General features: G+C 44.3%; 1 protein-coding gene across 2 annotated transcripts in view; it reads right to left on the bottom strand.

Moving 5' to 3' along the window:
- The window catches only part of dync2h1 (dynein cytoplasmic 2 heavy chain 1), a 546,351-nt gene that overhangs the window by 501,204 nt on the left and 21,563 nt on the right, over positions 1 to 23,584 (bottom strand). The window lies entirely within an intron of this gene.

Below are 23,584 nucleotides of genomic sequence, written 5' to 3'. Positions count from 1 at the left end.
TTCCCCTTCATGAAGCCATGGTTGAATATATTATGTAATTCCAAATGCTCTGGTACTACATTCACTATAACAGACTCTACCACATTCCCAATGATAAATTGGCCTGTAGTTACCTGTTGTTTGTTTCCCTCTCTTTTTGAATAAGGATGTTACATTAGCAGTTTTCCTGGGACTTCTCCAGAATTTAAGGATTCATGGAAGATTACAATCAGTGCATCCACCATCTTTGTAGCTATTTCATAGAAACATAGAAATATTGAAACTAGAAACAGGACTAGGCCATTCAGAATTTCAAGCCCACTCTGCCATTCATCTTGATCATGGCTGATCACTGAATTCAATATCCTGATCCCCTTTCCTCCCTAATCCCTTGATCCCTTTAGCTCCAAGAACTATATCTGATTTCTTCTTGAAACCAGACAATGCTTTAACCTCAACTACATTTTATGGTAGTGAATTCCACACATTCACAACCTCTGGCTGAAGGAATTTCTCCTCACCTCAGTTTTAAAAGATTTATTTACACCTTATTCTCAAACTATGACCCCTAGTTCTGGTCTCCCCCATCACTGAGAACATTTTTTCTGAACCTACCCTGTCTAACCCTGTTAGAAATTTTTTAAGTTTCGATGAGATCCCTTCTCATTCTTCTAAACTCCAGTGAATATAATCCTAACCAATTTAGTCTCTCCTCACATGACATATCTGCCATACGAGGAATCAGCCTGGTAAACCTTCGCTGTACTCCATCTATAATAAGGATATCCTTCTTCAGAAAAGGACACCAGAAAACTGCACAAAGTACTCCAGGTGTGGCCTCATCAATGCCCTATACAATTGCAGCAAAACATTCCTATCCCTATTCTCAAATCCTCTCACTTATGAAGGCCAACACACCATTTGCCTTCTTTACTGCCCACTGTACCTGCACACTTACTTTCAGCGACTGATGCACAGGGACTATGAGGTCTTGGTGAGTATCCACTTCTCTCAATGTACATCCATTCAAGTAATAATCTGTTTTCCTATTATTGGTACCAAAGTGGATAACCTCATATTTATCAACATTATACTGCATCTGCAATGCAGATGCCCACACACTCAGCCTGTCCAAATCACGCTGAAGCATCCCTGCATCCTCTCACAGCTCTCTCTCCCAGCCAATTTTGTGTCATCTGCAAATTTGGAGGTAATACATTCAGTTCCCTCTTCCAAATCATTACCATGAACAGTTGGGGTCCTAGCACAGATCCCTGCAGAACCCCACCAGTCACTGACTGCCAATCAGAGAAAGACCCATTTATGCCAACTCTTTGGTTCCTATCTGCTAACCATCTCAGGACATTACCTGTAATCCCATTTGCTTTAACTTTACATTATAGTCAGTTACATGAAACCTTGTCAAAAGCCTTCTGAAAGTCTAAATAAACCACATCCACTAGTTCTCCTGAGTCAACTCTATCAGTTATATCCTCAAAAAATTCCAATAGACTTGTCAAGCATGATTTCCCTTCTGTAAATCTATGCTGACCTGGTCTGATTACACCACTATCTTCCAAATGCCGAGTTATGAACTCCTCGATAATAGACTCTAGCAACTTCCCCCATACCGACATTAAGCCCACTGGTATATAGTTTCCTGTTTTTACCTCTACTTTCTTTTTTGAATAGCAGGCTTACATTAGCTACCCTGCAATCTGTAGAAACTGTTCCAGAGTCCAAAGAATTTTGGAAAATAACCAACAATGGATCTACTATTTCCAGGGCCTCTTACTTAAGTACTTTGAGATGAGGATTATCAAGACCTGGAGATTTATTCACCTTCAATCCCACCAATTTCCCCAAAACCATTTCTCTACAAATGCTGATTTCCTTCAGCTTCTCACTAAAACATGTTTCTCAAAGCACTTCTGGCACATTATTCATCTCTTCCTTTCTGAAGACTGAAGTAAAGTGCAAATTTAATTCCTCAACCATTTCTTTATTCCCCATTATGAATTCTCCCATTTCTGGCTATAACGGGTTTACATTTGTTTTTGTCAATCTTTTTCTCTTTGCATATCTATAGAAACTTCTACAGTCAGTTATGTTCCTTGCAAGCTTACTTGCATACTCCATTTTTCCCTTCTTTATCAATCCCTTGTTCCTCCTTTGCTGAATTTTAAACTGCTCCCAATCCTCAAGCCTATTACTTTTTCTTGCTAATTTGTATGCTTCTTCCTTGATACTATCTCTAATTTCCCTTGTAAGCCATGGTTTGGCCACAATTGCGTTACCATTCTTGTGCCAAACAGGAGTAAACAACTTCTAGAGTTCACGTCCTACTCGTTCTTTAAACGTCTGTCATTGCCTGTCCACTGTCTTTCCTTTCAGTAATGTTATCCAGTCCATCATGACCAATTCATGCTTCATACCATCTTAGTTCCTTTATTGAGATTCAGGACCCAGGTCTCAGAATCAATACTTCACTTATTCATCTTGATAAAGAATTCTATCATATTACGGTCACTCATCCCCAAGGCTTCTCACACAACTAGATTGCCAACTAATCCTTTCTCATTGCACAACACCCAGTCCAAGGTGGCCTGTTGCCTTGCTGGTCCCTCAACATATTGGTCCAGAAAACCATTCCATATACACCCCAAAAATTGCTCCTCTATTGTATTGGGTAACATGGTGGCACACTGGTTAGCATTGCTGCCTCACAGCACCAGGCCCCCAAGTTCGATTTGCGGCTTGGGTCATTGTCCGTATGTAATTTGCACATTCTCTCTGTGTCTGCATGTGTTTCTTCTGGGCTCCAGTTTCCTCCCACAATTTGAAAGACATGCTGGTTAGGTGCATTGGCCATACTAAATTCTCCCTCAGTATACAGGGAGCCGGATTGTGGTGATTAGGGGATTTTCACTGTGAAAGCCTATTTGTGACTAATAAATATATAATATTAAAACAATGTTTAGTTCCCATTCTTAGTCACCTAGGAGCCATGTCTCCATTATCTAAACGATATCATATCCCTTTATATCTATCTGCGCAACTAATTCATACATTTTGTTTTGAATGCTCTGAGTGTTCAGGTTCAAAACCTTACTTGTCCCATTCCTACTACTACTTACTGTGTGCTTATCTGATTCTGGCCCTTGATTTCTCTGCCTATCACTTTGCCTATTCTCCTTGCTGTCTTTTATCTTGTTCTTGATTCCTCCTACCCTGAATCCTTACATAGCTCCTAATTTCCTGCCATATTAGTTTAAATCCTCCCCAACCACCCTAGCAAGTACCTCCCATCACCTCTGGGGTTTCCATAGTTTTCCCTCGCCCATGGCAACATCCGATTCTTATGGAATTACCATAGCCACCCTAAGATTTCAAAGATGAAAATGTTAGCCAGGGGCTACATATGGTCATCTGGCCTTGATGCAACCATTACTGACTTGGTTAGACAGTGTCATGCCAAGAGAATCAAAACCACCCCCTCAACCTCCCTACATTCAGGTGAGTGGCCTGTAGGCCCTGAGTGCAAATGCAAGAGTGGATGTGAACTTCACTGGCCCTTGTTTGGGCTCCATGTTCCTGATTATAGTTGGCACTCATTCCAAGTGGTTAAAGATACATCATATGAGCTCCCACTCCCCATGACAAACTACATCAAAGTTTCTGCATGCACAGAATACTGAAGTCCTGGTCTCGGACAATACCACTATCTTTAATAGCACCGAGTTTCAAACCTTCATACTTTTGTGGCCAAATGGGCCACCTAAACAGTGATTTACATAGCAGGTGGGATAATTGGACAAGCACTGAGACAGCAGACTGCAGCTTAAAAGCCAGAGATAAACAGGCTGCAACTCAGGCGACTGAATAAATAGGAAATAGGTCATCCCAAAAACAATGGACACTTTCTGGTCAAACATACTTCTTAACCTTATTCCCTTATTTGGGAGGGAGGTATGTAACCTATGTGCCTCCAGCACTTACAAGCATGGTCATTGGGTACACACCCAGAGATCGGGGTGGCAGCACCTGATTGGACTCTTATAAATCAGGGTGATCAAGCCCTGATCAATTGATTGACAAGAATCAGGAGACTGCCCTAAAAGGACACAAAAACAAGGAAGGATAAAAGGTGCTGTACATCAGAAGCTCTCTCTCTCTCTCTCTCTGACCCCACGAACGGGCTACAACTAATGGTGACAATTGCCAGTGACAATTATCTGAATACAGCTTCAGAAAGAAAAACAGGCCTCAGGCCAACGATGGACAATGACAAAGATGCAATCTAGGATCTATCTCATCAGACTCATCATCAGGATAAGCACGCAGGATACTCTAAGCAAGAGGAACTTTTCAAATCCCGGCTATTTGTAGTTTGACACAACGACAAGACGTGGGGTCCGCTCTCGAATCACGCTCCCCTCTAATTCATTAGAAGGATGTTTGCAGAGAACCCACCGCATTGCTATTTGCACTAATGGACAATAACGGACAGTTGAAAATCTTAATATCAGAATGTATCCTGGGCTCGCGAATACTTATTGTAAAGCTTTGTTGTTTGAATGTTGGCTTGTAATTAGCTTATTGTAATAATGATATTTAGAATATGTGGTTGTTTATATTTGTAGAGTGTTGCTGTCTGTAGCTTCTGAAATGTAAATATTTTGTAAGGATGTATCATTACTGTGCATGTCAATACCTGGGCCTTGTTTGAGTATTCAGCGACTGGAAAAGTCCTGACAGATACTGGTCCTGAGTTTGTGATCCATCACGCTTCGCATTCAGAATCAAAGGGAGGACTGTGGCCAAACAGGCCACCTAAAATGGTGATTTACAGAGCATGCTGGGATAATTGGACAAGCACTGAAACAGCAGACTGCAGCTTAAAAGAGAGATAAACAGGCTGCAACTCAAACAACTGAATAAACAGAAAATGGGCCATCCCAAAGACAATGGATACTTTCTGTTCAAACATATTAGCAATTTTGAAAAACCTGAGGCTCCAAGTCCCCTGGGCCAGATGGGATATATCCTAGGATTCTTTGGGAGGCAAGGGATGAGGTTGCAGAGCCTTAGACTTTGATATTTGGGTCCTCACTGTCCACGGAGATAGTGCCAGAGGATTGGAGAGTGGCGAATGTTGTTCCTCTGTTCAAGAAAGGAAATAGGAATGACCATGGTAATTATAGGCTGGTTAGTCTTACTTTGGTGGTTAGTAAGTTAATGAAAAGGTCCCGAGGGACAGGATTTATGACCATTTGGAAAGATGCAGCTTAATCTGAGATAGTCAGCACGGATTCATGAAGGGTAAGTCTTGCCTCACAAATTTGCTTGAATTGTTTGAGGAGGTAACTGAGCGTATAGATGAAGGTAGAGCAGTTGATGTCATATACATGGATTTTAGTAAGACATTTGGTAAAGTTCCCCATAGTTGGCTCATGAAGAAAGTAAGGAGGTGTGGGATAGAGGAAAATTTGGTTGATTGGATAAGTAACTGGCTATCTCATAGGAGACAGTGGGTGGTGGTGGAGGGAAAATTTTCAGACCAGAGACCAGTTACCAGCGGTGTACCACAGGGATCAGTGCTGGTTCCTCTGCTATTTGTGATTTTTATCAATGACTTGGAGGGGGCTGAAGGATGGATCAGTAAATTCGCTGATGACACCAAGATTGGTGGAGTAGTGGATGAGGTGGAGGGCTGTTGTAGCTGCAAAGAGACATTGATAGGATGCAGAGCTGGGCCGAAAAGTGGCAGATGGAGTTTAACCCTGATAAGTGCAAGGTGATTCATTTTGGTAAGACAAATTTGAATGTGGGTTACAGGGTCAACAGCAGGGTTCTGAGGAATGGGGAGGAACAGAGAGATCTTGGGGTTCATATCCCCAAATCTCTGAAGGTTGCCATTCAAGTGGATAGAGCCATGAAGAAGGCCTATAGTATGTTAGTGTTTATTAACAGGAGGTTTGAGTTTAAGAGCCATGGGGCTATGCTGCAACTGTACAGGACCTTGGTGAGACTACATTTGGAATATTGTGTGCAGTTCTGGTCACCTCACTATAAGAAAGATGTGGAAGCAAATGAGAGAGTGCAGAGGAGATTTACCAGGATGCTGCCTGGTTTGAAAGGGAGGTTTTATGAAGAAAAGTTGAGGGAGTTAGGGCTTTTCTCTTTACAGCAGTGGAGGATGAGAGGCGACTTAATAGAGGTTTATAAGATGATAAGGGGGATAGATAGATGGACGTTCAGAAACTATTTCCTCGGGTGGATGTAACTGTTACTAGGGGATGTCGTGATGGGATATATAGGAGGGATGTCCAAGGCAGGTTCTTTACTCAGAGGGGTTAGGGTGTGGAATGGACTGCCTGCTGTGATAGTGGAGTCGGACGCTTTGAGGAATTTTCAAGCAGTTATTGGATAGACACATGGACCACGCCAGAATGATAGGGAGTGGGATAGCTTGATCTTGGTTTCGGACAAAGCTCAGCACAACATCAGGGGCCGAAGGGCCTGTACTGTGCTGTACTGTTCTATGTTCATACTTGTTTACCTTAACCCCTTATTTGGGAGGGAGGTATGTGACCTATGTGCCTCCAGCACCTACAAGCATGGTCACTGGGTACACATCCAGCGATCAGTGTAACAGCACCTGATTAGACTCTTAATGATCAGGGTGATCAAGCCCTGATCGATTGACAAGAATCAGGAGACCACCCTAAAAGGACACAAAAGCAAGGAGGGATAAAAGGTGCTGTACAGCAGAAGAAGCTCTCTCTCTCTCTGACCCCATGAACTGGTTACAACAACGGTGACCATCGCCAGCGACAACCAGCATGAGGAGAGCCACCACACCTGAGAAGGAAGGAAGACCACAGCCACAGCGCCAGGCCAGTCCAAAGGACCAGACTACGCAGAGGATGACCAAGACCAATGCACATATCAAGGCCAATATCTGTTTGGGTACTTGCCAGTTACGCAAAGCTAAGTCAAGGTCTTGTATTGGACTTGAACGTTAATATTTTCTGTAAGATAACTTATTGGTGGTTGGATGGGTGATCATTGATTGTGCATCTTAAATAAATATTGGTTGTACTAACAAGACATTTACTCGCAGGTATTTGTCCACTGTATAAAGGGTCAGAACAGACTGTGCAGTAGGCACAAGACTTTCCAATGGAATCAAACACATCAGGACAGCAGCGTATTACCGGTCATCAAATGGTTTGGATGAACAAGCAGTGCAGACTTTTCGGCTTGCCATGAAGAAGCAACCTGCAGTGTCCCATAGAAACCAAACTGCTGCAATTTTTATTTGTCTACAGGACTATCCCTCACACAATGACAGATATCACCCCAGCAGCATTAACGAGGCAAAGGCTTCAGGCAAGATTAGGCTCACTTTTCTCAAACATGGTGAGGTGGGTGGATTCCCAATAAGAGACCCAGAAGAACCATGATTCTATAAGGATAGATATACATTCAAAATCAGTGACCCAGTCCATGCGAGGAACTTCAGGAATGGTGTAAGTTGGGTCCCCAGAATCATAACAGAGAAAACACAGCCTATGTATTATAAAGTCCAAGTGCAAGACAAAATTGTCAAGAAAGAGCTGAACCTTCTCAGAAAAAAGGAGCCTGAGTCTGAGTCTGTACAAATCTCGTTACCAGCTTTTGGGATGACCACTGCCAGCAACGAGTCTCAAATCAAAGTTGACCACATGCCTGCCCCTCTGGGAGATGAGGATACAGATTCTGAAATAAAACCAGAAGAGACCAGCACCTCTACCAAAGTGAAACCTGAAAAAGAGCCAGAGTCCATGGCTTTATGGCGCTCCTTTCAGAAGCGAAAGTCTCCAATCAGTTTCACACTCCCAATTCAGTCCTGCCTCCCATTGACCCCCAGGCCAATCGCCATGGAGGGAGTACGGGGAAAGAAATGGACTTAAGGAAGGAGGGATGTTATGGTGGCCACAGTGAATCATCAATAGATCAACCCATGGGCCTTGCTAAATATGTGCTCCCCTATTATGAGGGTGGAAGCTTATCCAAGAGGGAAGGAGCAGCAGGGGGTTTAAAACCCACTGGCTCCACTCAGGCTGGCAGTCCATAGATTCAGGACTGATCTGCACTCATTGAAAGGCATTCAGTATCACTGAACAAAAGGGTGATTGGTGATGGAAGACAGGTCTCAGTAAAATTTAATTTATAAAAATGCCTGTGAAGAATCTTGAAGTGTAGTCAGCGTTGTAAAAGTGGAAAACACAGTAATCACATTGGCACACAAGGTTTCACAACAGAAATAAATAGATAATCATTTTTAATAGTGTTGCATCAGGAAAGAATATTGGCCAGGGTACTAGCTCAAAGTATGATATGGGATAGAAAAGGTGGTGAGGAAAGTCTCAGTGAGATCAAACTTTTAATTCATCAACCAGAAAAGCATATTTTGATTCTCAAACATATGTTTCATTGTACTTATTTCCATAACAGAAGTAGTATTTTGAAAAGCACAAAGGGAATATAGAATTTATATGGGATGCTGGCCTTCATAGCGAAGGGGATTGAATATAAAAGTAGGGAGGTCTTGCTGCAGCTGTATAGGGCATTGGTGAGGCCGCAGCTGGAGTACTGTGTGCAGTTTTGGGCGCCGCACCTGCGCAAGGATATTTTGGCCCTGGAGGGAGTGCAGAGGAGGTTTACTAGGCTGATACCGGAGTTGAGGGGATTGAGCTATGAGGAGAGGCTGAATAAACTAGGCTTGTACTCGTTAGAGTTTAGAAGAATGAGGGGAGATCTCATTGAGACGTATAAGATGATGAATGGGATGGATAGGATAGAGGTGGAGAGACTCTTCCCGCTCAAAAAAGACAGTAGGACTAGGGGGCACAGCCTCAAGATAAAGGGGAGGCAGTTTAGAACGGAGTTGAGGAGGAACTTCTTCACTCAAAGGGTGGTGAATCTCTGGAATTCTCTGCCCGTTGAAGTGGTGGAGGCTGCCTCGCTAAATATTTTTAAGAAGCGGGTTGATGGGTTCTTGATAAGAGAGGGGATTAAGGGTTATGGGGAGAGGGCGGGAAAGTGGAACTGAGCCACAACAGATCAGCCATGATCTTATTGAATGGCGGGGCAGGCTCGAAGGGCTAGATGGCCTACTCCTGCTCCTATTTCTTATGTTCTTATGTTCTTACAGTAAAGAATGATTAAAAAGATTGGCTAGATGGATCAATGATCATCTGCTAAAATTATTGCACCATTACTACATGTTCAGCATTCCCAATTTTAGTCACTCCACTTTTGTTGACTGAGCCTTTGGCTTCCAAAGCCACAAGCTTTGGAATTCTGTCTCTTTATCTCTCAGTCTCTTTTCCTCTTTCATCATTTATGTTGGTCCTTAAAATCCACCTCTTTGACCAAGCTTTTGATCATCTGACCAGTATCTCATGTGGTTTGGCATTAATTCAAAGCTATAAAACACATGCAAAGTGCTTTTGGAGATTTGTCACATTAAAGGTGACATAAATGCAAACTATTATGTACAATGCTTTAATCTTTAAAAATACAAGTTTCTTATACAATGTCACATTAGTTCATTTCAATAATATCTGCACAAAATGAAAAGGGCAGAAAAGTAACAATATCACCATGTCAGCATCTGTGACAGGTTATCATCATTTTATTACTAAAATCAACTTACTCTCCCATTTCTTTGAGTTTTAGAAAGTGGTTCTTAGTTTTAGAATAATATGGCTAATGAGGCAAAATTATATCTCGAAACAAGGCTGCATCAGTCACCAAGAGAGAGATGTTCAGATCATTCATTAGGGAAACGTGTCATTTAGCACCATCGTACTGAGCAAATTTAGTGTAGATCCAATCTATTTGCAGCCCAATAGAATAATAATATTCAACATGACATAATGAAATGTTTGTCACTATGCCCCAGTTGCATGCTGGCTTGGACTACCATCACCCATTGGACCTTGAGGCAGTGCCTCATGTTTGGTTGATGCATCTCTCACATTAAAGGTTTAAAGTTCACTTATTAGTGTCACAAGTAGACTTACATTAACATTGCAATGAACTGACTGTGAAATATTGCAACATGTATATAATTTCAGAAGTCCTGCAACAAATGCAGTAACAGGTGATAAATCTTTTTGCCAGTCAACTGCACACTTTGCACTTGTTTCATTGGGCAAGGGTTCTATAGCTGTAAACAATTCCTCTCCCTCACGGGGATTCTTCAATGGCCTTATAATGGAATTTTATTAGTTCAAGACTAACCTTCTCCTTACAGACCATCTGGCATATGCAAAGGCAATTAATCCAACACACACAAAACTACATTCTATCTTGCACTGAATTGTATGCCCACAAACTCTATGCTCATCAATCATCTACTACTTTTTTTTTCCAAAAATATACTTTATTCATAAAAATCTCAAGTAATCTATTACAGTGTACAGGGCTTCGAGTAGCAAAACAATGCGGAATCAAAACATTTTTGCAGATCTGTCCAAACTACAGTGACTACATTTCAGTACTTAAAAAACTATGTCCATGTCTCAATATTTACATATTTGTACTAATTGCCATGATTACATTTCAATACTTAAAACTATATACATGCCTCAAAAGATTACTGTGTGCCGTTAGTGCTCAGATTGGCACACAGTTACGCAGGTCGAGGGTATTCTGCAGTTCCTGGGCCCTCGGTCTGCCTCCGTTAAAAGGCCTTACAGTGTGGCCTTTCCCCATTGTGCCTTTGCGGCGGCTGCCCCAAGCTTCAGCCCGTCCCTCAGCACGTAGTCCTGGACCTTGGAATGTGCCAGTCTGCAACACTCGGTCGAGGACAGTTCTTTCAGCTGGAAGATCAGCAAGTTTCGGGCGGACCAAAGCGCGTCCTTCACCGAGTTGATGACCTTCCAGCAGCAGTTGATATTTGTCTCGGTGTGCGTCCCCGGAAACAGCCCGTAGAGCACAGAGTCCTGCGTCACCGAGCTGCTCGGGACGAACCTCGACAAATACCACTGCATCTCGCTCCAGACCTTCTTTGCAAAGGCACATTCCAGAAGGAGGTGTGCGACCGTCTCGTCAGCCCCGCAGCCGCTTCGAGGGCAGCGTGCGGTGATGTTGAGACCTCGAGCGTGCATAAAGGATCTGACGGGGAGTGCCCTTCTCACCACCAGCCAAGCCAGATCTTGGTGCTTGTTTGTCAGTTCTGGTGATGAGGCGTTCTGCCAGATGACACTGACAGTCTGCTCAGGGAACCATCCGACAGGATCCGCCGTCTCCTTTTCTCTCAGGGCCCCAAGGACGTTACGCGCTGACCACTGCTTAATCGCCTTGTGGTCAAAGGTGTGTTTGCGGAAAAATTTCTCCACGAAGGACAGGTGCTGCGGTACGGTCCAACTACTCGGAGCGTTCCGCGGCAGTGTGGCCAGACCCATCCTTCGCAACACTCGGGACAGGTAGAACCTCAAAAAGTAGTGGCACTTGCTGTTGGTGTACCGAGGATCTACGCACAGCTTGATGCAGCCGCACACAAAGGTAGCCATCAGGATCAGGGCAGCGTTGGGAATGTCTTTCCCTCCGTTCTCTGGAGATTTGTGCATCGCCTCCCTCCGGACGCGATCCATCTTTGATCTCCAGATAAATTTGAAGATGGCCTGCGTCACTGCTGCAGCGCAGGATTTGGGGATAGGCCACACCTGCGCCACGTACAACAACACGGACAGCAACTCGCACCGGATCACCAGGTTTTTCCCTGTCATGGAGAGCGAGCGTTGCTCCCACAAGCCGAGTTTCTGCCTGGCTTTCGCGATGCGCTCCTCCCAGTTTTTGATGCATGCCCCTGCCGCTCCGAACCATATCCCCAGCACCTTCAGGTACTCTGCCCTGACGGTGAAGGGGACAAAGGATTTGTCGGCCCAGTTCCCAAAGAACATGGCCTCGCTCTTTCCCTGGTTGACTTTGGCTCCCGAGGCCAGCTCGAACTGCTCACATACCTGGAGGAGCCTGCGGACAGACGAGGGGTCCGAGCTGAACACAGCCACGTCATCCATGTAGAGGGAGGCTTTGACCTGCGTGCCTCCGCTGCCTGGGATTGTCACCCCTTTGATGCCTGGGTCGCTTCTGAGGGCCTGGGCAAAGGGTTCAATGCAACACACAAAAAGGACGGAGGAGAGAGGGCAGCCCTGTCTGACTCCAGACCTGATTTGGAAGCTATCTGTTTCCCACCCGTTGACTGAGACTGCGCTACTGATGTCTGTGTAGAGCAGCCGGATCCAATTGCGTATTCCCTCCCCAAAACCCATTTTGGAGAGCACATCCATCATGTAGTTGTGCGATATTCTGTCAAACGCCTTCTCCTGGTCGAGGCTGATGAGGCACGTATCCACCTGCCTGTCCTGCACGTAGGCAATCGTATCCCTGAGTAGCGCCAGGCTGTCAGAGATCTTCCTGCCGGGTACAGCACAGGTTTGATCAGGATGGATTACTGACCCCAGAGCAGACTTGACCCGGTTGGCGATGACCTTGGCCAGAATTTTGTAATCCACGTTCAATAGTGAAATGGGTCGCCAATTCCGAATTTCTTCCCTCTCCCCCTTCTGCTTGTAGATGAGGGTAATGATGCCTTTCCTCATGGATTCTGACATCCTGCCCTCCAGAAGCATACTCTCGTATACTTCCAGGAGGTCCGGGCCCGTCAAGTCCCACAACGCCGAGTAAAACTCCGCCGGTAAGCCGTCGCTTCCGGGAGTTTTACCCTTCTGCAAGGACTCGACGGCCTTGGTCAGCTCTTCCAGAGATACCGGTCTCTCCAGGCTGTCCCGCTCACCGTCGTCTAAGACCTGCGTGATAGACGACAGGAAAGACTGGGAGGCCGTGCTGTCTGTCGGCTTCAGATCATACAGTCCGGCATAGAAGGATTTGCAGATCCTCAGAATGTCAGACTGCGATGACCCCACTGAGCCGTCCTCTTCCTTCAGGCTGCTGATCACAGAGGTTTCTCTGTGCACCTTCTGGAAGAAGAAGCGTGAGCACTTTTCGTCCTGCTCCACGGAGCGGACCCTGGACCGGAAGATGACCTTGGCGGCCTCCGAGGCAAAGAGCGAGGCTTGCTGGCTCTTCACCTCCTGGAGCTCCTCCTTGACATCGACCCCCATCGACTGCAGTTGGAGCAGTTCCTGCATGCTTTTCTGGAGTCGGGACATGTCCCGCCGTCTCTCCCTGGCCTTCTGAACCCCTTTGCGAATGAAGAACCTTTTGATGTTGCCTTTGATGGTTTCCCACCAGAGCGATGGAGACTCAAAGAAGGGTTTGACGGTCCTCCAACCGTGGTAATCCCTCCTGAGTTCCTCGAGGTTCTCTGGGGTCAACAGTTCTACATTCAGCTTCCAGGACCCCCTGCCCACTTTCTGGTTTGCCTCCAGCTGACAGTCGGCCAGCAGGAGGCAGTGGTCAGAAAAGAACACCGGCCTGACGTCGGTGGGCCTGACCGTGAGCGCGCGGGACACAAACATAAAGTCGATCCTGGAGCGAACCGACCCGTCAGGTCGCGACCACGTGTACCTGCGCTGCCCTCCGTCTGCTGGGTTGCTGAAGACGTCGAGCAGCTTGGCATCTCAATCATCTACTACTTGTTCAAAGTCAACGTCCACATGCCATCCCCATATCTATCACATCCTGTTACAGTGAGAAAATTTCCAATTGTCTTGCTCTGCTTTCTTGAACTCCTTTCCTAAACTTCTTCATCTTGCTAAAGCTGTATTTTTGATTGTGCCTTCAGTTAGCTAAGACTCAGTTAAACTAACTTTTCTTGTCTTGTTCAAGTGGATGTTCTCCTATGTGACAGCCTCAGGGTGCTTCACTTATATAATCAGCATCTTTAATTAAAACTGGCATTGGTAATGGAATTTGTATAGGAAATAGCAGAACTCAAAATAGACAACTCCTCTATAAAAGATCATTTATATTGTGGGATTTATTAAGTACAGACACACACACACACACACACACACACACACACACACACACACACACACACACACACACACACACACACACACACACACACACACACACACACGAAATGGAAAAGATTACTCCAGACATCACATCATAAGTACAATCCTCATTGTTCCTGTGGAGCTGAGTCGAGAGGCAGCGATTTTTGGGCGTGCGAGGAGGCAAAAATAAGGTATATTTTTCTGTTTATTCCGTTTAACTTTTTATTTTTAGTGTTAAGTCGCGAGTTTCGGCGGTTTTTTTTTAAATTAGTTAGAAACCGGAAGTCGTCACTAGGACGCTTACCGGTAGTTGTAGTTTTTTTTTCTCTCGTGCCCCTAACACTATAAATTAGTGCAGAGAGGATTCCCGATTCTCTACACTGGTAGAGAATCCCACCCTTCCACCTCCTCTAACCTAATTATAAGTGTGAGGGAAGTTTTTTTTTATATTTTTACTTTTCTGCTGGTAATTGATTCAGGGATGGCAGTTCAGGCTGTAAGCTGCATCTCCTGTGGGATGTATGTAGTGAGGGACTCCCACAGTGTTTCAGGTGATTTTACTTGTGGGAAGTGTGTTAGATTGCAGTTTCTGGAGGAGCGTGTAAAGGAGCTGGAAGGGGAATTAGAGGAGCTCCGTATAATTCGGGAAGTGGAGGCGGACATAGAAAGGAGTTATAAGGAGATAGTCACTCCTAGGAATAAGTCTTGGGTCACTGCCAGGAAGAGGGGCAAAAAGCAGTTGGGGGGACAATCCCCTGGGGCTGTTCCCCTCCAAAATAGGTTCTCGGTCCTGGAGGCTACAGTTGAGGAGAAATCAACTGGGGATAGCCAAAGGGAGCAGGTCTCTGGGGGTGAGCCTATTGGCAAGCCTCAGGTGGTTAGGGGTAAGAGATTGGGCCTCGTGATTGGGGACTCCACAGTTATGGGGACGGATAGGAGAGTTGGAGGTAAGGGTAGGGACTCTGGGCTGGTGTGTTGCCTACCAGGGGCTGGGGTCCAGGATGTATTGGACAGAGTATTCAGGACTCTTAGGGGAGAGGGAGATCAACCCCAAGTTATAGTTCATGTGGGGACACATGACATAGGGAGATTAAGGGAAGGGGATATTAAGCAAAGATTTATGGAGTTGGGGTGGAAACTAAAGGCGAAGTCAGAAAGAGTAGTTATATCTGGACTCTTGCCTGTGCCACGGGATAGTTTAGAGAGGAATAGGGAGAGGGAAAGTTTGAACTCGTGGCTGAGGGGATGGTGCAGGAGGGAGGGGTTCAGGTACTTGAGCAATTGGGGCTCATTCTGGGGAAGGTGGGACCTCTATAAGAGGGATGGTCTACACCTGAACCAGAGGGGAATCAATATCCTGGGGGGTAAATTTGCAAAAGCGATGCAGGAAGGTTTAAACTGATTCAGAGGGGGGGAGGGATAGTGAGGAAAGGGGGTGAAAGTGAGGGGGGCATAGTTGGGGAATGCAAGGCACGGCATAGTGGGGGTGGGGCGGAGCAGGGTTTGAAATGCGTGTACTTTAATGCGAGGAGTATTCGCAATAAAGTGGATGAACTTGCAGCGTGGATCAGTACCTGGGACTTTGATGTTGTGGCCATTTCTGAGACATGGATAGAGCAGGGTCAGGAATGGATGTTGCAGGTTCCGGGGTACAAATGCTTTAGTCGGAGTAGAGAAGAAGGTAGAAGGGGGGGTGGGGTAGCATTGCTAGTCAAGGACTGTATCACAGTGTCGGAGAGAAAGTTTGATGAGGACTTGTCAGTTGAGGTAGTATGGGCGGAGATTAGAAATAGGAGAGGAGAGGTCACCCTGTTGGGAGTCTTTTATAGACCTCCTAAAAGTTCTAGAGAGGTTGAGGAAAGGATTGCGGAGACAATCCTGGTTAGGAGTGAAAGTAATAGGGTAATTGTTATGGGGGACTTTAACTTTACGAATATTGATTGGAGTTGCTATAGTTCTAGCTCGCTAGAGGGGTCAGTGTTTGTACAAAGCGTGCAGGAAGGTTTTTTGTCTCAGTATGTAGACAGGCCAACTAGAGGTGAGGCTATATTGGATTTGGTGCTGGGAAATGAGCCAGACCAGGTTCTAGACTTGGAAGTTGGTGTGCATTTTGGTGATAGTGACCACAATTCGGTTACGTTCACCTTAGTGATGGGAAGAGATAGGCATGAACCTCGGGTCAGCAATTTTAGCTGGGGTAAGGGCGATTATGAGGCTATCAGGAGTGAATTAGGAAGCATGGATTGGATTAGGGGATTACAGGGACTGGGAACGTCTGAAATGTGGAGTTTTTTCAAGGAGCAGCTACTGCGAGTCCTTGATAGGTATGTCCCTGTCAGGCATGGTGGATTTGGTAGATCTAGGGAACCGTGGTGCACTAAAAGAGTTGAGTCGATGGTTAAAAAGAAAAAGGAGGCTTATGTTCGGATGAGATTGGAGGGCTCAGATAGTGCACTAGAAAGCTTTAGATTGGCTAGGAGGGAGTTGAAGAGTGAGTTGAGAAGGGCTAAAAGAGGACATGAGAAGACTTTGGCTGATAGGATTAAGGAGAATCCTAAGGCGTTCTATAGGTATGTCAAGAACAGAAGGTTGGTCAGGGCAAGATTAGGGCCAGTTACAGACAGCAGGGGGAAGTTGTGTGTGGAACCGGAGGAGATTGGAGAAGTATTGAACCAATATTTCTCTTCGGTGTTCACGCAGGGGGACATGAATATAGCTGAGGAGGACATTGGGTTGCAGGGGTGTAAAATAGACAGTATTACGGTTGATAAAGAGGATGTGCTGGAAATTCTTGAGGGGCTGAAAATAGATAAGTCCCCTGGTCCGGATGGGATCTACCCTAGGATTCTCTGGGAGGCTAGAGAGGTGATTGCAGAGCCTCTGGCTCAGATCTTCAGGTCGTCATTGGTCTCTGGTGTAGTCCCGGAGGATTGGAGGATAGCGAATGTTGTCCCATTGTTTAAGAAGGGGAACAGAGACTTTGCCGGGAATTATAGACCGGTGAGTCTTACTTCTGTTGTGGGCAAGGTTTTAGAAAAAATTATTAGGGATAGGATTTATAGTTATTTGGAGTGTAATGAATTGATTAGAAATAGCATGGTTTTGTAGCGGGTAGGTCGTGCCTTACTAACCTTATTGAGTTTTTTGAGAAGGTGACCAAAGAGGTGGATGGGGGTAAGGCAGTTGACGTGGTATACATGGATTTTAGTAAGGCGTTCGATAAGGTTCACCATGGTAGGCTTCTGCAGAAAATGCAGATGTATGGGATTGTGGGTAATCTAGGAAGTTGGATCAGGAATTGGCTATCAGATAGGAGACAGAGGGTGGTGGTGGATGGTAAATATTCATCATGGAGTGCAGTTACGAGTGGTGTGCCTCAGGGATCTGTTTTGGGGCCACTGTTGTTTGTAATTTTTATTAATGATCTGGATGAGGGTATAGTTGGGTGGATTAGTAAATTTGCTGATGACACCAAAGTTGGAGGTGTGGTAGATTGTGAGGAAGGGTGTCATAGTCTGCAGGGAGACTTAGATAGGTTGCAGAGCTGGGCCGAGAGGTGGCGGATGGAATTTAATGCGGAGAAGTGTGAGGTAATTCACTTTGGTAGGAGCAACAGATGTGTCGAGTATAGGGCTAACGGGAGGACTTTGAATAGTGTGGATGAACAGAGGGATCTAGGTGTGTGTGTACATAGATCCCTGAAAGTTGGGAATCAAGTAGATAAGGTTGTCAAGAAGGCGTACGGTGTCTTGGCGTTTATTGGTAGGGGGATTGAATTTAGGAGTCGCAGTGTAATGTTGCAACTGTACACTACTCTGGTGCGGCCGCACTTGGAGTACTGTGCGCAGTTCTGGTCCCCGCATTACAAGAAGGATGTGGAGGCGTTGGAGAGGGTGCAGAGGAGGTTTACTAGGATGTTGCCTGGTATGGTGGGGAGGTCCTATGAGGAGAGACTGAGGGATCTAGGGTTGTTTTCGTTGGAAAGAAGGCGGCTAAGAGGGGATCTTATTGAAACATATAAGATGATTAGAGGTTTAGATAGGGTGGATAGTGATAGCCTTTTTCCTCGGATGGAGAAAGCTAGCACGAGGGGGCATGGCTTTAAATTAAGGGGGGGTAGCTACAGGACGGATGTCAGGGGTAGGTTCTTTACCCAGCGGGTGGTGAGGGATTGGAATGCCCTGCCTGCTGCAGTTGTAAATGCGTCTAGTTTGGGGGCGTTTAAGAGATCTCTGGATAGGTTTATGGACGAAAAGGGATTGGTATAGGCTAGTGGGTCATTGTTTTTGTAACTGGTCGGCGCAACATCGTGGGCCGAAGGGCCTGTTCTGCGCTGTAATGTTCTATGTTCTATGTTCTATGTTCTATGTAATCCAAATTCAGTATGGAATATTTTAAAGGACATGTTACATCTGTACTGGAGATTTAATAAACTCTACATTAGCAATAAAAACAAAAATGCAGGAAGTACTCAGCTGGTCAGACAGCACCTGTGCAGAGAAACAGAATTAATATTTCAGGTCAAGATGATCTTTTATCAGAACCAGCATGCCAAATTAGCACGCTGATTCAAATAAATATTAAATAGAACTTTAAAAACACTTTTGCTTTGAGATGGCGAAGAAGGAATAAAGATTTACACATAGTTCCTTGGATTCAATTTCATCTTTCAAGGAAGACATTTAATAGATTAGCATTGTTTTCCACAAACGTCGACTCAATCTTCTTTTCCATCCTTTTAAGTTCATTAACATGTTGATCACTGTGATACTTGTGGTATTGACAAATTCTAACCATTTGTCAACTGTGACAACGCCTCCGAGTCAGAGGGGCTTTAAGTCCCACTTCAAAGACTTGAGCACCTCATCCTGGCTAACAATCCAGTGGAGATTGTCAGAGATGCCACTTTTTGGATGAGACGTTAAGCAGAGACTCTTTCTGCCCACTAACAAAGATGTAAAAGGTCCCAAGGCACTATTTTGAATCACAGCATGGGAGTTCCTTCTAGTATCCTGACCAAATTGGCTACTATGCTGGTTACATTATTTCAGTGACAGTACTATTTCAAAGGTATTTAATTGGCTTTAAAGTGCTAAGGGGCCTCAGGAGGTCAGGAAAAGGTAATATTAAATACACAATACATATTTTCTTCCCACAAACATAGTCCGTGCACATTTTCACATTTCTGGTGGAGTTAGTGAGTGCAAATGGAGTGCAAAGACAGTAGATTTCAATTTTAAAATTCTGACCATGATGTTACTATCTAATTCCTGCTCACTTCTCCCATCGGTTCCCGTTTCAGCCTGTCTTCTGCCCTCTCCTGTTCAGAGTTACCAGTAACATTCAGTGCAACTGCAACAATGATGCCGCTCCCCTTGTGGCCCTCGTAAACATACATACACTAATCCTAGCCATCCTCATAAATTTATCAAATATGACATAATGGCTTCTCCTCCTGTACTCTGGTCACCTTAAAGTGTTCCTAAAGTTTTCGTTAATATTTCACCCTGACTTTTATTCGTAGACTACAGTTTTATACTAATGCCAGCAATATACAGTTTTCTGTCTCTCTTTACTACCACACTTGATTCCAAAATTGTTGCTTCTCTACCTATTTGACAGCAAGCTGTGGCAAGACAGAACAGCCTGGAGTTTAATACAGGAAGGTCAAAAAACAGCCTTTTTGCACTCTGCCAGAAAAGTCTCCATCCTAACCAACGGTCAGATCTCCTGGATGTCCACTTCAAGTCAACCCAACAAAATGCCCATTTTAGACTTGTGCTAAACCTGAAGCCACATTATCACAACCAGGTCAGCAGAGGAAAACAGACTCCTCTTTGTCCCACAAAGTTGAGTTACTTATGACAGTATTTGAATTTCAAATGAGTTGAGGGGTGGGGTGTGATATTTCCAATCTGATATATATTTAACTGTGTGTAATTCAGGGCAGCCAAGTTTCTCAAGTTGACCAGTAAAGAGTCAAGTTTATTGCTAACTCCCATTCAAGCAAAGAAATAGAAACTAACAAAATTTTTTTAATGTACAAACATATATATTTTAACAAAAAAGTCAGCACATGCATCCGAAAGGCAGCCATCAATTTTGGCTGACTTACCAAACAAATATGGAAAAACAACAAACTGGCCTGCAGGACCAAAATGCTCATCTATAAGGCCAATATCTTCAGCACAATGCTGTATGCCAGTGAACCCTGGATAACTTGTATTTACCAAAAGCAAAGGTGCAATAACTTCCATCTTTAGTATCTAAAATATATCCTTCACATCATGTTATGGACAAGAGGGAGCTTAATTTACAACATTTTTTCCCCTCACCATGAACAGAAAGATGCTTTGATTTGCTTCCCCCTTTATAAGCAGTGGCATATTTCCTATTTTTCAGTTTTGGTGTGATCCAATTTTTATCAACAACCCCACAGCAAATTCAGATATGATGACATTAATTTATTTGCACACACTCAAACTCAGGGAGTGGATAATGACATTGCCTTCTTTGCACTCAAAGTGAAAGAGGAATAGAAAGGAGAAAGATTTACAGGGAAAATAACAGAAAAAAATCATTTCACGTGGGTCCAGAAAAAAAATAAAATGAGGTATTCCTTCACAGAGGTCACGGGTTGAAAACCAATGCTGGATAATTCATTTTTCTGGTGGATTTGATTTCACACAAGATAGGTATGTATAGATGAATCAGTCGTGTTGGCAATGGTACAGAAATTCCAGTACAAACAGTGTAAATGGGGCCAGGCATTCAATATTGGCAAAGTCTCTTTTCTGTGAAGCTGCTTGTTGATGGTAACATGGCAGACTGAGCTTTGCAGTTCAACAAGGCAATATTACTATTTCTGCAAGCTAGGTCCATGTCAAATGATTCCAACCATTACACAGTGTCTTTAACAAAGGTTGTGTACCTCTTGTCTGAGTCCCAGAGGTGGTTAATTGTTTCACCCATTAAAGAACTGAAAGGAAGGTTGCTGGGTCCTTTGTCCTAGCAAATGGACAAACTCTGGTTAACCAGCCTGGCTCACGAAATGCAGATTGTATATCTTTGAATTAGGTCATGTAGTTCACAATGGCCCTCATTTTACCATTTTCATTCTAAATGCTGAATCTGGGCTCAATTCAGATCCGACTTGGAAATCTACTTTCAGGCACTGCCATACACATTAGCCTGAAAAAAAGTCATGAGTCTGAATCGCACTGTGGGAGGGGCTTAACGCACCTGAAATGATCAGAGTTCTGAACTGTACATGCACAGTTAGAAGAAAAATTTGAAAATTGCGCCACTGTTACATTGCTCCTAGGCTACAAAAAGTGGATAAGGATGCCCAGGAATGATAGTCCCCACAGACATCACCCCCACCCTTACAACATAACTTTTTCCTTTATACCACCCACCACCCCGCCCCCCCAATACCCAGACCGATCGCGACCCTCTGCCCCTTCCCCCCCCCGACATCGATAGTCCGCAGAGTAGCAGTGGATTCCCCCCACCCCAGATACATCTGACCCATCTCCTCATCCCTCCCCCCCACCAGAGAACGATCTGCACATCCCCACACCCCCACCTTCCCCACCGCCAATCTGAGTCAGTGAGCCATTGGAAGCTCTGAACTCATCTCTTCAGCAGCTGGAGCCCTGAAACAGACCTTTTCCTGAGCATGTCTGTTTCGCGCCGAATCTGGAAACGCAAATGTGATGGTAAAGGGGGAAATGCTGATAAAATTGGGCAGGCAGTTCATTAATTCAATTTAAATGCATGCAAATACATTTAAATCGCCATTGTGCCCTTTTTGGGTGTGAATCAGGTCATGGTCATTTTTGTGCTTCGGTAAAGTGGGCATCTGCACAGATGCGGGTACGGATCACGTTAATGTTCTCATGCCCGACTTTACCATGTTTTCGTACCTAAAAATGGGCGCGAAGCAATGGTAAAATCGAGCCCAATGTGTCATTAGTATCTCTTCAGCGATAATGAGGTGTACGTTTCTTCAAAATTTCAAAAAGTTGCTTTTGTTCAAAGGTCACAGGCAAAGCTTCAACCATTTTAAAAAGGTCTTTGTCCAATTTCTTTTTAACTTTGGAAATAGCCTCTATCATAACTACATTTATTTCACAGAAATACAAGTGTGAAGTTTTAGTCCCTCACAGAAGGAAAGACAATGTCTTCCATGAGGCAGTCCTATCTAGGGAGAACATGCCAAACACGCGAGGGCTAATCAAGAAATGGTTTCATTGTTTTGGGTATGCGCACAGGCTAGAAATTGGCCACATCCTCAAAAATATGCTCTACAGGAAGGTAACCCAAACCAAGAGACCAACAGGGTGTCCAAAGCTACATTCCAAGATGCCGTCAAAGCCCGTAACTTCAATTACAACAAGGGGGAAACTCTAGCTGACAGCTGATGCAAATGCAACACCAACTGTGGTCAGAGTTTGCCACGTGGATTTCAGAAGTTCCAAAGCTGACATAAACCCTGCAAATAAAGTATCTGCAGAGATCATCCACACCACCAACAAGAACAACTTCTTGTGTGGCACTTCTGGCGGACTTTGCCCCTCCAGAACTAGCTTCTTCAACCATCAAAAGTCAACTATCGAAAGAACTACAACAGATGATCTCATCTGATCTCATCAAAATTCTGAAGTCCTATTCCCCAGAATTTCTCACAGAACAAAGGATGCCAACAATTCATTTATAGGATATGGACATTATCGGTAAGACCAACATTTATTATCCCACTCTGTCTCCTGCCAACGTATGCATACTGGTCCATGCTGATGTCACTCTGCTGTGCCAAACCTGCCAGAAAGCTTCTTTAAAAGGCCAAAGTTAAAGCAACAAAGGCTAAAAACCAGTCTAGGAAAAAGTAAGAAGCAAAATAGCCTGAGCAAGTTGCAAACATCTAAACTCAAAGGCTCTTCTCAGAGCCAAACATATCTTTTGGGAAATTGCTGATTGATCTCTGTCTTGGTGTTGGGAGTAAATCTCAGTAATGTATACTTGGGATTCACAATTAACAGATACTGCTTGATTTCCTTATTCAAACTATTTGTGTTAGGATATGTGTTAGATCATGATTTGAATGAAACTAAAATTGATTGCACAAGTAGGAATCCTAATCAGTTTGTTGGAGGCCACTGTAATGATAAACCATAAATATTTCCCCTCAGCTGTCAGAGAGTGATAGCTGTAAAACTATGGGATACTCCAAACACCAGAACTGCACAAGTGCAGCATAAACCACTGCAGTCCAAGTGATGCAGTTGCTCCCACAATGCTGTTGGGTCACACAGTCCAGGATTTTGAACCAGCAATAAGGAATGAAAGTCAAGATCGAACACATTTTAATTTAAGTGGAGCAACTGATCTTCCTGTTACATAAACTGGAGAACAGAAAACATTTTTCTGCATCAGTGGATCATCTCACCTGACTTAAATGAAGTATCTTACTATTCACTTCTGCATTTCAATCTTCTTGTGAGCTGTGCTGCCTGAATACCAAACAGTATTCAGTTCCAAAACACCTCCGTCACTGTCTGTGTTTTATCTCTTGCTGT

Source organism: Carcharhinus amblyrhynchos, chromosome 10 (genome assembly GCF_965287045.1).
Source record: "Carcharhinus amblyrhynchos chromosome 10, sCarAmb.v2.hapA, whole genome shotgun sequence".
Taxonomy (NCBI): domain Eukaryota; kingdom Metazoa; phylum Chordata; class Chondrichthyes; order Carcharhiniformes; family Carcharhinidae; genus Carcharhinus; species Carcharhinus amblyrhynchos.
The sequence above is the reverse complement of the archived record's forward strand: the minus strand, read 5'-3'. Positions and strand labels throughout refer to the sequence as shown.